This window comes from Oryza sativa, chromosome 2 (assembly GCF_034140825.1).
Source record: "Oryza sativa Japonica Group chromosome 2, ASM3414082v1".
NCBI classification, from domain to species: domain Eukaryota; kingdom Viridiplantae; phylum Streptophyta; class Magnoliopsida; order Poales; family Poaceae; genus Oryza; species Oryza sativa.
Window position 1 is genome coordinate 2,858,594 of NC_089036.1, and position 14,721 is coordinate 2,873,314.

General features: G+C 41.9%; 1 long non-coding RNA gene across 12 annotated transcripts; it reads right to left on the reverse strand.

Annotated features, from left to right (window-relative positions):
* Positions 1-111: 111 nt before the first annotated feature.
* Positions 112-10,626, reverse strand: LOC9267540 (uncharacterized). Of its 12 annotated transcripts, none has more exons than XR_010739347.1 (19): positions 10,436-10,626; positions 10,215-10,344; positions 10,001-10,128; positions 9,744-9,838; positions 9,336-9,420; positions 9,179-9,247; positions 9,020-9,082; positions 8,878-8,922; positions 7,650-7,760; positions 6,589-6,701; positions 6,306-6,399; positions 5,647-5,717; positions 4,802-4,896; positions 4,119-4,196; positions 3,667-3,732; positions 3,340-3,575; positions 2,671-2,743; positions 947-1,121; positions 112-467 (listed from the first exon to the last, which is right to left on the reverse strand). It is a non-coding gene; the product is annotated as an uncharacterized lncRNA (long non-coding RNA). The 12 variants fall into 12 exon arrangements; XR_010739349.1 differs by lacking the exon at positions 10,436-10,626 and adding an exon at positions 7,038-7,091 and having other exon boundaries at positions 10,215-10,370; XR_010739353.1 differs by lacking the exon at positions 10,436-10,626 and having other exon boundaries at positions 5,647-5,714; positions 10,215-10,386.
* Positions 10,627-14,721: the final 4,095 nt, after the last annotated feature.

Here is a 14,721-nt window from a genome sequence, read left to right on the forward strand (position 1 = left end):
TGTAATACGGTATTGTTATTTTGGATAGCAGATTGTAATTAGGAAGAGTTCATAAGTAGATGCCACAAAGAAAGTAGTATACGTACATAGCAGCAGATAACATCATCAGCATAGGTTAACTCACTTGAGTCTGAATTACCAGATGAGCAATACATGTATTTAGTAAGTTACAAACCAACAAAAACCGCCAATAAAAAAAGATTACATTCATTTCCAAGCAAAGCAAATCTCAGGAAACACTTCAGGCGAGGCACCAAAACTCTCCAGGAACTACTCCAATCCAAGCATGCAACCTTGCCTAACAAAGAACTTTATGAATCCCAGATTATTTGTAATAACAGATCTACAACAGGGTACAACCATTCCATCAGAGCCAGGAGACAAGATCCAAAGAACAATTGGCACAGCGTGTTAATCCCGCTAATGAAGAGCAGCAACAGCGCCTGGATCACCCGACCCTTTTCCCCCTGATATCAAGACAACAAAATATAAGCCATGTTCATCAATTCTGACATGCAAAGGCATCACAAAATGATAGTAGTAACACACTAAATGTCCTCTTGACATATTCAAATGTACATGCCAACAAACGGAATGAACCAAAGCTAATATAGCGAAATAGTACTTTTCAGGTTATTTTTGGGGAGTAATCACCGAGTGCAGATAAAGAGTAGGGAAAAATGTAGGAAATACACTTTTTAATGCAACACATCAAGACCATTTTGCTCGTGATGCAAATCAAATCGAAAATCACATCTGTTTAATACATAAACCTACTCCTATGGTAAAAAACTTCCTAAACATCAGAATATCAATAAATATAAAAACATATAATCAAATATGCAACCATCTAGCAACAGGATTTAGCAATGGGATGCACAGTTACTCATGAAGCCATGAGGATGCAACAATCTTAATACACAGGTAAATCTAGGCTGCACACAACCTCATAAGGACATGCTTCATTGCGGGGATGGCCAGCCAGTATAATGGAAACTCTCAGTGTAACAACGGCGTACGATCCTTGCATCAGAGCCAGAAGACAAGGCCCGAAGACCAGTTGGCACAGTGTTTATTCCGACAATGAACAGCAGCACCTGAATCACCCGAGCCTTCTACCCCTGATACGAAGACAACGAAATGCAGGCCAAGTTAATCAATTTTGAGATGCATAGCAATCACAAAATTATAGCAGCAACAAATTTGATCTCCTCTGACATCATCAAATGCACATGCCAACAAGCGAAATCAACCAAGACTCAGATAACGGAATAGAGCACTTTTTCAGGCGATTTTTCGGCACAGTATAAAGAGGAGGACAAACAGTACGCAATACACTTTTCATGCATCACATCAGGGCGATTTCGACATAATGCAAATGAAATCCAAAATCACACCTGGCTGATCACATAAACTACATTCTTTCCAGGAAAGCAGAATGAAACTCATGAGCATGTAAAAATCCTAATGCACAGGTAGAGCTAGCTTGGACACGACTCTAGAGGGATTGAATTGTGATCCATGAACAAGTAGGGATAAAAGATGAACATTTGAGGTCAACAAGGGCAAGGAGTCAAAGGATTAGGGAGGATTATGTTAGAATTACCTTATTTAGGTCATATTACTATAAAGTTCTTGAGAAAAAAATGTTTATCAATCATCTATAATGAGGTGGATAGAGCTATGTCAACTGCAGAATTATGTTAAACACCACAGCACACCAATTTCAGGATAATAGCGAGACATTATAGGAATTGATAAACATAAATTGATGTTGGTACACAATTAATAAGGCTAATGGGATATCTTTATTATATGAGGCTATAATAATCCTCTTAAATCTTTGTAATCCTAGCGTAAACTGCGTTGATGCTTTTGGTTCAGCTAATACCGGTTACCAGAGTAACATATTGAGCCTGCATTACAATCATTGTTGCTTGGAAAATATATTAAGCTAAGATTGAGAATAGCACAATAGGGTGCTTCACTGGAATGATCAATTTATATTTTGATTTCACGAAATAGTAAAAACAAAAATACTCCTACAACACATTTAACCTGTCCAACCAAAATAGTGCATTCAGAAACCATGTTTTGCAGAGCAATAGAGCATCATAATTCACCAAATATACTAAACATTTCAAGATTAGCACAACAACAACTAATTTCAAGGCTTGAAGGATGTTCTCTGTAAAATAAAAAAAAACACCTTTTTCTGCAAGGAATAAAGTAAACCATATATGTGTGAGGCTATGACAGACCTGTTCAGCAACAAATAGTTTGGATAAATGAACTGAATTTATTTGGTGGCATGAAGTTGACAGTTAATATTTCGAGTATTGCTGAATGAAAAATGCCTTTAGTTGATCACTCTGTCTAATTCTGACATCAATTAACCCAAACCAAAATATCAAAGTTATTGCAAATAAGGACAAATAACATTTAGCCCTGCTTTTGTTGATCTAAGTCTCTAACAGCGTACAAATCACAAGTGGTAAATCGATTAATTCAATGTAAGGAGAACCATTTTAAGTTAAGCTTGAAAGGAAGAGAAAATTTTACAGGTGCATAACATGGAGAACAACAGGTCAATGATCCAACCAAATTCGAGCAGGTTTTATACATTTTGAAGTCAGCGGAAGTGCATAGTCCAGAACATAGATAACTCACCTTTTACTTGAGTTGCCAAGAGCTCAACAGTACAGCCTCATCCTTGCCCTTCAGCTTCTTTGCTGTTACCATCCTACAACAATGGTATATGTCATGAGCATTTGCTGAACATTCCCTCAGCATTTCAAAACAAGGCTGTTGAAAAGGAAAGAAAGTTGAATACTTAATAACATCAAGATAAATCTTTAAAGTATTCCCTAAAATCTAAACAAAAAAAGTATTTGTACCATAACTAATGTACATAGTCTCCGGAGCATGACGCTGATAATGAGTTATATGAACAAACTAATGTTCAGGAACAAAGACAAGGGAAACAATATATTAATGAAGCGCTGCTACACATTTGTGCTATTTCATAACCATATATGTACATGGCACTGATTGCATGAGAAACTACAAAACTAAGTATGACAGATCTTTCTTAATATCCATAGCCATGATACCAAGTAAAACTTTTTCATAATACTTTTGTATAAACACAAGTAGGTCATATTAATTAAGCACAGAGAAAAGTTTTGCCAGAATTCTATATAGAAACTATTAAGCAAGGAGTCACCAAATGGAAATCAATCATTACGAGAGGATGTATAATAAGCCAACCATGGATCAATAAAAAACAAATCAGTGGAATAATAAGATGTGCCGGCTCAAAGAAAAAAGCACTTGTACCTAAAGAGCTTGCCGCAGCATTTGGATCAGGAGTCTTCAGCATTTTCATACATTTGTTGATCCTATCTCTTTACCTGCTAACTGCCACATCCAATTTATTACTAATCTCCCCACATTTTCCCTTCTATGTTTCTTTGTCTTGTGTCTCCAAAATCTTGCCAGTTTCCTTACATTTGTGCCTCTCAAATGACACCTCAACCCCACATTTGCCTCTCTTTTAACTCCCACATTTGCCTCTCTTTAACTCTTTGCCATTTGTCAAGTCCAAGTTCATGCCAATATCTTCAAATTTGTCTCACGAGTCGGTATTGCCAATCTTAACATTACCTGTTTGATTATAGTATCTGTGCAGCTCTCCGAAAACACCCCAAAAGTAAAACTTATTACATTTTCCTGTTAAATTGGTAATTATACAAAAAAGGTTAGATGATAAATTTGTACATGCATACTACTTTTTAAAATATTTAACAGGGACTGTATAGCTATGCACATGCAAACTCCATGTGATTTCATCTGGTTGTAAGAGAAACTATTGCGACAAATCAAAAACAGGTATTACAAAAAAAATTGAATTTAAAAAATATTCATACAAATAAGATTACCAAATAGCAACTTTGAGAAATGGATGCATCACAGTATCAGTTTGTTTAAGCATACCAAGTCCAAGCATTGTCAGTTATGGGGGGATACATGACATGGTTTGGAAATGGGACATAAAAAGGATCATGGAACATATTTTGGTATTCTTGGGTAAGCAATTTGGATGAAAATATCAGCACCTAGTAGCACCAGCCTTGGTTCGTAACCCAATATGCAAAGAAATATTTTTCAGGAGATGGTCAGAACTCCCGTTTGGTCTGCAAAGAAAAAGAGAGAAAACACACAAATGCAGATAAGCTTCATGCACACAGCTGCATCCTGTAGTTGATAAAAAGAGTTTAAACTCCAAAAGAACTCGCATTCATTTTTTCAGGATAAATTGTTGAATTGGTTTTCAATTGCCGGTAACTGAAATGAATACTCCCCCCGTCCCAAAATATAGTAATTTCTAGCATTCGTAATCCATCCCAAAATATAGCAAATTTACCACCTACATTCTCTCAACCAATCAAAACCTTCTCTGTTTAATTTCTCCCCCTACCTCCTTTTCTCAACAAATCATAACATTGACCCATTTAATTCCACCTACTTCCTTAATACTCGTGTTTAACCCCAAAACTTCTTATATTCTGGGACGGAGGTAGGACTTGTTAGTATATGACAAATGATATGACTGAACCCACTAAAATCATTGGTGATACTTCTGAGGATTAATTTCTATCATGCCACCAATTAAACATCTGAAAACGTCCTTATTTTATAAATAATGAGATGGGTCCACACCAGTAGGTCCACATGCCATTGAGACAAGTGAGAGGAACAAAAGGAAAGTCAGTAGAAGCATCGATTTGAAGGGTCATACCTTTGAAGAGAACTAATGAAGCACAGTCCAATATCTTGTCCTTCTGGAGGTTTCATCTTGAATGTTTTTGGCCACAGATGAGAAAGAGATCTAGCCTGCAGCTTTAATATTTCGGCCATTAGTTTTGAAGGTTCATATACTTGGGCAGAAATTTCGAAAGGGAAATGGGCTTCAAGTCCATCACAAATATGTGTTAGCTCCAGTCACTTCAAATTTACCCCTAAAGAACAGTTGCTACTATATAAATGGAAAGGATTGTTTGTACTACCCGTGGAGATCAAGTTATCTAAAAAACATCTTTGTATGTATATAAGCATTAGTATGACACTTTGTCGTTGTGCAGTTAATTATATGACACCTCAACTATAATATGCACAGTCAGCAAAGGCTTTGATCCACCTATCTAGATATTTGCTTTTAATCTGGAAGTAGTGTGTCAAAGAAATAGTGGAACCCTTACGCAAAGGTGTCATAGCCTTTAAATCATTAACTATGTTGATTGTATAGATGATCTTACAAGCCATAAACTTGAGATTTTAAACGTACTATATAGAACTACTAAATCCATACAGTTGTAGAAAATCCAACAAGCGATGAATTATTGTATGGAAGGACATGGGTTGAATAAATGTAATTAACTTGAGAATCCCATGCAAAAAGGAACCGAACACATTTAATTTGTCTAAAACACTAAATTATATGAAGGACTGAATTAGACAGATTCATTTATATAAACTCGCATTTAACCGGAATAAGGGCCATAATAAATAAACTCAACTTGAAACAATGGGAGCGTAAAATTAACAAATCTGTAGTTCAGTGACCTAATGACCAGGAATACTCACCTCTTGATCTGTGAAAAGCCCAATAGTACAGCCTTATACTTCCGCTTTGGCTTCTTGCATTTACCATCCTACTGCAATGGTAGAAGGGGGAACACTCACAACAATAGTAAAGCATATATACTGCCTTTCATAGTAGTCAATGCTACCTCTAATAAATCAATTTTCTGGTGAATACATTCAGATAACAAGTGCATCCCCTAAAGTAAAAGAAGGAATGGAGGACAAGATATTTAATCAAAACAAATCAGCAACACAAAAAAAATTTTCACACTTACATAATTATTTTATAATAATTTAATAGTTAATTAAAATAAATAAGCAAAATCTTATCAGAGCTGATGGGGAGACCAAGATTAACTAAAGAATTCCCAGAGGATAATTTAGTATGTTGTGGCAGTACATGCACCGATGATCTTGCATAATACAGGTAAGCTAGTGATGTCATTTTATTAAGTATGCGCTTGTTTGCAGTGACCTGATCGCCACCCAAAAAAAAAATCAAAAGGTGTTAAGAATATTTAATATATCACTGCTTAATTTTTTGTCAAATATCTGATCATTGCTTAGTAACATAACATAGGATAATGGCACGAATGTTTTACTGATCATATTCCTCATGTAGAGCTCCCAAAATAGATATTTTTGAGTTGTGTACAGACCCTCAAGCTAAAGTACAATCTGCAGATATAATTGTGCCGTAACGCCGCTTGTTGCAACTAAATGGACACCCACTTGATTGGAAGTAGTCAGTGCCTATCAACAAAGATAATGCAGGCATTAGGTGAATTTACAGATCTGACTGCCAAGGGCAAAATGTGCAGATAAATGAACTTAACACATTAGCAGTATTTAAAAGAATATTGATCTACAATTTTCATTACTGATGAAGGGGAAAAGGGGGGTGTATAGAACAATATATTTAAGTGGATCTGAAACTACTACCTTTCACATAGAGGTACCAAAGATGTGACCAAGAAGCAGCTTCATTCAGTAACAGCTGTGCTTTTTGTACATAAGCTATCCTCCACCGGCGAAGGTTTCTTGTCCCAGCAGACCTGAATATTGGATGGCGTTGACCAGTCCCAGATACCAAAGATTAGGCATCAGAGCTATGATAAAAATATTCATCTCCGAAACTTTCAGAATTTAGACACCAAGTATATTTTTTAGATAATGGAAGCTTCATTGAACTGATCATTAAATTACATCGAGATGATACAACTGTCCTAAGAACAATTCTGACCTCTGCATAATTGAGATGCATACAGCCAAGACACCAAATATTTGGACATAATATTTTAGCAGTCCAAAGGATAAGATTCCTTCACATATATATAATCAAAAAGTCCATGATCGATAAGACATAATGATGCTATGTACGAATTGATTACCACTGTTGTTAGACTTCTGTCCATGCAAAATGCAGGATCATCCTAAGATATTATCTGAAAAAGATGAGCTCTGCTGATATATGACGAGCTCCAAAACTTCTAAATGAACTCAACAAAACAAAATTAGTTTAGTTTAGTATTTTCAGATTTACCCAAACAAATAGTTAAGCAAAGGCACTATCCTGTCATAGTATTCATATTAGCAAATAGTTTGAAAACAGATGTAACAATGATGTAACAGACTCAGCAATTTGTAGGACATAATCATATAAACATAGATTAGTTTGGTAACAAAGATAGTAAGTTTCAAACTTTAGGAAGTGTGCACCACGACAGTTCAGCTACAAATAAAAGATAAACAGATAAAAAATGTTCATGTCGCCTAAGCCAATTGCATGATTAGATTCTGAACTAAAATCTCCTCAAACTGAAATTCCAAGTCAGCAACTCATAAGATTAATCAAATCAGGTCGTATCTGGACCAAGTAGTAACCAGATTTCCTCTTGGTCTTGCCTGCAGTTAAGTCAGGCTAGCTAACAATATTTTCAGGTCCATTTGGCACAGACGACATTGCACCCCATCAGCATGTGTCAAATAGCACAATATTTTACCTCCCTGGAAGTATCACCACCAAAATCCATCTTTGTGGATCAGGCCATCGTCGATGATGGAGCTGCTGATCTTCTACTCCAACTCCAATACCATAAAGTTAGTGACTTGCCCTGAAAAAGAAATAAATCTAGAAGATATAAAACATATTTAGAATAAAAGGATGCTAAAATTTTTACCAGAAAGAGCTGACTTCCTAGGTACAAATGTAGTAGTACAATTTTATTACTTGCAAGCTGAATACTCCTTAACCTCACAATCAGAATAAATAATCAATGCCAATATATTTTGTTCCTCTGAATTATGATCAGTATGTGGATAAATGTATTACCCGGTAATAATCCGCACATATTTACTAACCCACCCGTCATGATTAGTGAAACATCTAGCAACTGATTTCACAATAGATTACTAAAAAAGGGGATATTCCTGTACAGTTTCATCAAGCCACTGAATTATCTTACTTTTGTCCCAAGATAACATACATGGCATCATCTACTAACCACTTATAGTACAAGTGCCGGACAAAATTGAATGTCTAGGTTTCGGTATAAACAAATAAAATGGCTAGGTTTAAGAGGTATAGAAGGATAAGCAGTCAGGAAATGAAGACATTACACCATAATGGAGTGTTTCTTAAGCATTGTATTACTACCTAATAGTTTGTTCTAGAGTGAAAAAACTGTTGTTAGTATCATCTAAAACTTTTATCTGGAAATCATCAATCAAGCAGAAAGCAAAGGAAAAGGCACAAAAATACTTCATCACATGAGCACGTATTAGCTAAGAACTGCATTGATTTATAAAGTGAGTACATAATATATCCCTTAAGACATTAGCTTAATGACTTGTTACGGTCTTATTTGTAATAGGAGCAGTTCTAGGGGCTTCTCTGATGTACATTTCCACTGTTACAAGAATAAAGATGGCGGATGAGAAAGTACATAAAAGATCCATGTGGAATCAGAATTATCGGTGGTCAAACGAAAAAATTACAGGGTAAGGTAAAGATAATTGTCTATCTTAGAAATGGAAATTGGATGTTTCTGGTGAGTTCCAAATCCTTATAGAGATCATACAAATCAGATTAGACCTTTTCTCTGATATTCTAAAGATCAGTAGTTCTCCGTATACACTTCTATTCAGGGGGCGGGGGCGAAGCAAAAAGGAAAATGCATGCAACTCTATAGAAGAAAAAAGAAAATGAACCCACACAATGATTATGCATACCTGGTTCTTCTGTACTTAACATCAAGCTTTTTTCATGTCAAAGAACTACATTAGTTCAAAAATATGATTTGATCAAGATCAAATATAGTAGATCAATCAATGATTCAGCAAAAGAGAAAACTGGTAAATGATATATTTTTACCATATCCACGCAATTTATGATGCCATCATTGACTGCACAAATCTTGAAACTTTCCATCAATGCCTGAGTAAGAGTAATCCCATTATATTGCCATTCATCATGAACAAGAGCAATCAGATAAATGGTTCTAACCAACACCACTCAAAATTCAGAACTTACAACTGAGGTCAGCCATACCAGAGATAAAGCACACTGTATAAGTTAGCTTTTAGATGCTGCACCGTCAGGCTGCACACACAGTTATAACATTAGTAAAAATGAGCCAAACTAATTTAGATAAAGCAGATGATATACCACAAAAGGTTGTGCATACTACCTGACAAGTGACGACCAAGTGACCAACTAACCAGTAGAGCAGTTGACTGTAGCAGTTGCTCCAAGAGCCCTTCCTTGTATAGGTTCTGTCAAAAGATCATCAAGTTATGAGTGTTTTTAACAGTTCAACATGCAAACATTTAAGTATTTAACCACCATAGCATTTCCTTCAAAATATTACAAAATTTTTCCCCTGGGATAGTAGATTTCTTGCTCAGAGGTCCCTTTATTAAGGCTATTATTGTTCATACAATTTTTTGAACTTCTTAGTTCTATTGACATGGACAAATACATACGATCAGTGAAATAAGGTGTAGCAACTCCGTGATGATACAGAATAATCCAAATGCTAATAGCTTAGGAAAAATAGCTTATCCTGCATTAAATAGAATAATGAATTATAACTCACCTGAAAGTGGAGGATTGATGGTTTCACTAATCTAGTTTTGCAGCGAAATTCATAATACTTGCTGCTCTTATCCACTTGCTTGAAAAACTGCATCACTGCATCAGCCATCAGGGGAAAAACAATTTAAATCAAAGGCAAAACATTTAGATCCTTGGGAGGTAAAATTATCAAGGTATTTTTAATCGAATATTACAGCCAAACTTTAACAGTGAAACATAATTGGTTGTTTGCTTAGCAGCCGCATAGAGCACACTCACACAATGGATGATCCTTTTCGGCTCTTGTCACGCATCGATCATGGACATATGCTGTAGGTCGAGACCGCCGCAACTGTGATGAATCACCACACAGACACTGCCTCCTAGTTGACCCTAAACAGCAACAGCTGCAGAAAGAAGACATGAAACATGGAAGAAACATGCAGCAAAGGTGCATCTAAGTTTCTCTAACCATTGAAGCAAGGATTCACACCTCTAGCAACCGTAAAGCCACCGGACCACCGCACTGATCCGGCCGCTGTAGAGCTGCTGCTTCACCACGGTCGCTCCACGGCGATAGCCCGACTCACCTGCAGCCCCCTCACACGTCTTCGCGCTAGGGCCTTGGGTATCCAGAAGTAGCCTCAAGGGAAGGCAGGGTACAAGAACTAAGATCATCACAAGATCAAATTAATACTGCATATCAAAATCTACCTTTTTCTAATTGACTAATCCAGCCAGCAAGCACCAATCTCGGATCACCTAACCACGGGCTCTGAATATAATCGAACTAATTTTCAGTCAAGACACAATTAGAATAGGAAATATTGCCGATCCCTAACAATTTTATCCATGAAAAGAACAACAATGGCAGCCTGAGAGAGAGAGAGATTAATCTAAGGAGAGATGGGAGAGAAAGGGGAGGAAGGCCATCTCTCTGCTTTTGCCTGCCGGAGCATATGCCATGGTCAACCGCCGCTGGCCATGACCGTGGAGGCAGCGAAGACGGTGGAGACGGCGCTGGGTAAGGAACTAACGGCGGCCGCCGGGCATGTTGCCGCCAAGCTCGTTGGCAGATTAGTGCCATTATCAAGCTCTAGCCTGGATCCACGTTGCCGTTGAGGTCGCCATCTGCTTCGAGCCGGCATGGAGCTCGTCAGCCAGACCTGCGCGACCACCAAAATCCACGCCGCCGTCGATGATGGGATGTGGGGCGGGCAACTAGGGATGATGGGAGCGGCAGGAAGAGGTCCCCAATAGATCTTGAAAGGCACATGCCACCTGTCTAGCACCGGAGAGGGCCAACCTAGAACTGCATCAAACAACAATGCATCACAAAGCAGGACATGGCCGACTGAAAACAAAGCGTCACACAGCAATGCATCACAAAGGAAGCCTCTCTTTTTCAATCTGGCCTCTCGGGAGCGAATTGGTACCTCCTGACCACCGAAGAGATTGAGCCGGCCGACCTCCCCACCACTGGCGCTAACCCGCTCCCGCTCCTCGGCATTCTTCTCCAGGCAGTGGTCGACGGTCAGCAGCTACACCTCACCACCCTGCGTGTCCAGGATGCACCGCGAGTCCCCGACTGACTCCACCGTGACCGTGAATCCATTGATGACCACCAGCGTTGCCGTGGTCCCCGACACCTCCCCCGAGATTGCCATGAGAGAGTGCGGGGGTCGTCGCCATCACCACCGTCTCGCTCTCCCGCCGCCGCATCCGCCTCCTCCTCCGCCGCCGCCGTCACCATCGTCGTCCTCTTCGCCGACCGCCATCACCACCGTCTCCATCTCCCACCGCCGCGTCCGCCTCCTCCGCCGCTGCCGCCGTCGCCATCGTCATCCTCTTCGCCGACCGCCACCGCCTCTTCCTCCCTTCGACCCCTCCGAATCCCCGTCGGAACGAGCGGGCGGCGGCGGCTAGGGTTTGGGGGGCCGGAGATGGTGGCGGGGGCGGGCGACGGCGACGACGACGCGAGGCGACGGGGAAGTCGGAGGCGGCAGCGGCCGTGGTGGCGCGAGGCGACGGCGACAACGATGGCGGAGACGATGGTGGGAGAGGGGTGGCGACGGCGACGACGACGACGATGGTGGAGGTGGCGGAGGCGATGGCGGAGGCGGCCGTGACGAGGCGAGGCGACGGCGACGGCGATGGTGGGGATGGCGGCGCGAGGGGTGGCGGCGGCGGCGGCGGCGGCGCGAGCCGCTCGGTGGCGGCGCTGGAGAGGGAGAGGGACAGGGTGCGGGCGGCAACGGATAGGGTTTGGGGGTGTTAGGTAGTGAACGCCATTTTGCGAAAAAGCCCTACATATTCCACTTTTACATATAGGTCCTTATCCGCGGATTCTCCTCTCCAACAACTGTTCGAGAGGGGCATATATGTTATTACATAAAACTGGAGGGCCTTTTTGCAAAAATACACCCGAGCACTGTAGTACTGTACCGAATCGCTGACGTGGCATAGTCGAGCGACCGCCCAGCCCGCCACACTTAATATTTTACATATAGGTCCTTATCCACGGATTCTCCTCTCCAAAAACTGTTCGCGAGGGGCATATATGTTATTACATAAAACTGGAGGGCCTTTTTGCAAAAATACACCCGAGCACTGTAGTACTGTACCGAATCGCTGACGTGGCATAGTCGAGCGGCCGCCCAGCCCGCCACACTTAATAGTTTCTAGTTTCTAATTTGGGCGCTATTGTGGTGTGCATACTTGCCGGTTGGGGTGGAGGGCTGCTCCCGGTGAGAGGGCTGGGCATTTTTGTAAAAAACTCCTCGTGTTTGCACGGAATATCACATACATCTTCGGACCGTTGTATTTTCTCTGTCCCTAAATATTTGATATCGTTGACTTTTTAAAATATGTTTGATCGTTCGTCTTATTCAAATTAATTTAAGTAATTATTAATTCTTTTCATATCATTTGATTTATTGTTAAATATACTTTTTTATACATATAGTTTTACATATTTCACAAAAGTTTTTAATAAGACGAACAATTAAATATGTTTAAGAAAAATCAACGGCGTCAAATATCTTAGGACGGAGGGAGTACGTACAACCGTTACAATGCAGGGAAATCAATTTTGAGGGAACTGATACGTGGAAAGGTATTGTAGCTAGATTTCTGTTGTTGACCATAAAGTTGACAAGTTAGTATTGGGACATATCATCTAGAAATGCATTTACAGGTTGCTCTATTTGAATATATTAGAACAACCTCTACTTACACCACTATTGGAGCAGCTGGCCCACTAACATACGCTGAAAGAGACGAACATGTAATTAAGTTCCAAGTGGCATACGGTGTTTTCTTACAGTAGGTATGTAATTTGAGGCTCGGAGTTCATGTCAGCAAATATATCTATCGTCTACCATCATGAGAGAGATGCCTAGATACTACCCAAAACAACATTGCAAAATCTTTTGTGACGAAGCAGAAGGTATACTTGGTAGCCACAAGGGCTAAGGATGGCCGTGCCCGTCCTTGTTCTTGAGGTTGGCGTGCATCTGCTCAAACTTGGCTTGCATTTGGTCAGTCTTGCTATTGATGAAAGTGTTGTGACTGAACGCGGAGCGTTGCAGGCATCCGCGCACCAGGTTGAGCTCAGCGATCGTACGGCAACCGGCTGCGATCTCGAAGAATGCGTGCAGGTTGGCGTGCACTCCCATCTCTAGCAGTTTGAGAGCCTTTCTTGCCTTGCCAGATCGGCATAGTTGTATCAGTTCAACCGATCCAACTGGAGATATCAGGTGCTTTGTTTTGTGCAGATCATGGTAATTACTTTTGAGCTGCTTGAAAAGCCAGAACGCCTCCTCAAACTCTTCCGCATTGTAGCTGACCTCGATCATGAGAAGCCAAGAGTCAAGGGTACGATAGGCCATTTGATCAAAGGTCCTGCGACTGAACTCGAGCAGATCGCACTTGGGATACATCTCAATGAGCTTGTTGTTCACGCCGCAATCGTTGTGAAAGCCGGAGCACAGGAAGTAGTGGTGGACATCTTTCAATTCCTCCTTCAGTGCTGGAGTCGAGCAGCTTGCGGCGAGCTCTTCGAAGGCCTTGCAATTCCCGCGAGCTCCCTGGCTTAGTAGATGGATCGCTTCATTGACGCGTCCCGCTTGAGCGAGGTTGATCAGATCGGCTGGTCCGGCCACACGTGTTGGCGCCGGTTGGAGTTGGCGCTGCCGCTTGATCGCTGCCGGAGTGGGCTGCCCTGTGCGCTGCTTCATGGGTGGGGTCGTGGCGGACGCCGGCGCGGGAGATGGGACCAGTGCGGCCGATGACGAGTAGGCGCGGGTGGCCGCGGCGGACGCCGGCACGGGAGGTTGCTTCTGCTGCGGCTCGAGCTCGACCAGTGCGGCCGCGGCGGTCGACGACGCGGGTGGCCGCGGACGAGAACGTGCGGCGGTGGCGGACCCTGGTGCGGGGGGCTCGTCCTTGCGCGGCTGGAGCAGTTCAGCCGTGGCGTGGGCCGGTGCCGCGGGCGCGGAGGTCGACGACGAGAAGCCCCGGGTGGCCTCGGACGAGGAGGCGCGGAGGAGGAGGAGGTCGTGGCCGCGCGCGGCGGCGGCGGCGATCGACGGGATGATGCGGACGGCGGACGACGTGGGCACGCGGAGGAGAGGGAGCGCCCACCAGCTTGGGAGCCCCGCCCCAGCCATGGTTTTGGCTTGAGGTAGGCGACGACGACGCAGGCAGGAGTCGCGAGCCGAGGGATTTGAAATGAACCCAAATCTTATTTTGTGGGGAAATCTTATTTCGGGAGACTTCTCGCTTCGATTACTTCGCGTTTAGCAAAATCGTTGGGTATGTATTTTGGAACCAGTAGGCAGCTGTACGCATCCATGGCATATGAGTCGAAGAGCATGGCATGGCAAGCCGAGGATCCGACCGGTCGGCCGACGTACGTGGTGCGTCTTGACGATGTCGGTGCGGGTGTTGGGAACGGGACGCCGTTGCTGGCGGCGGATTGTGAGCTCGGCGCGCGCATG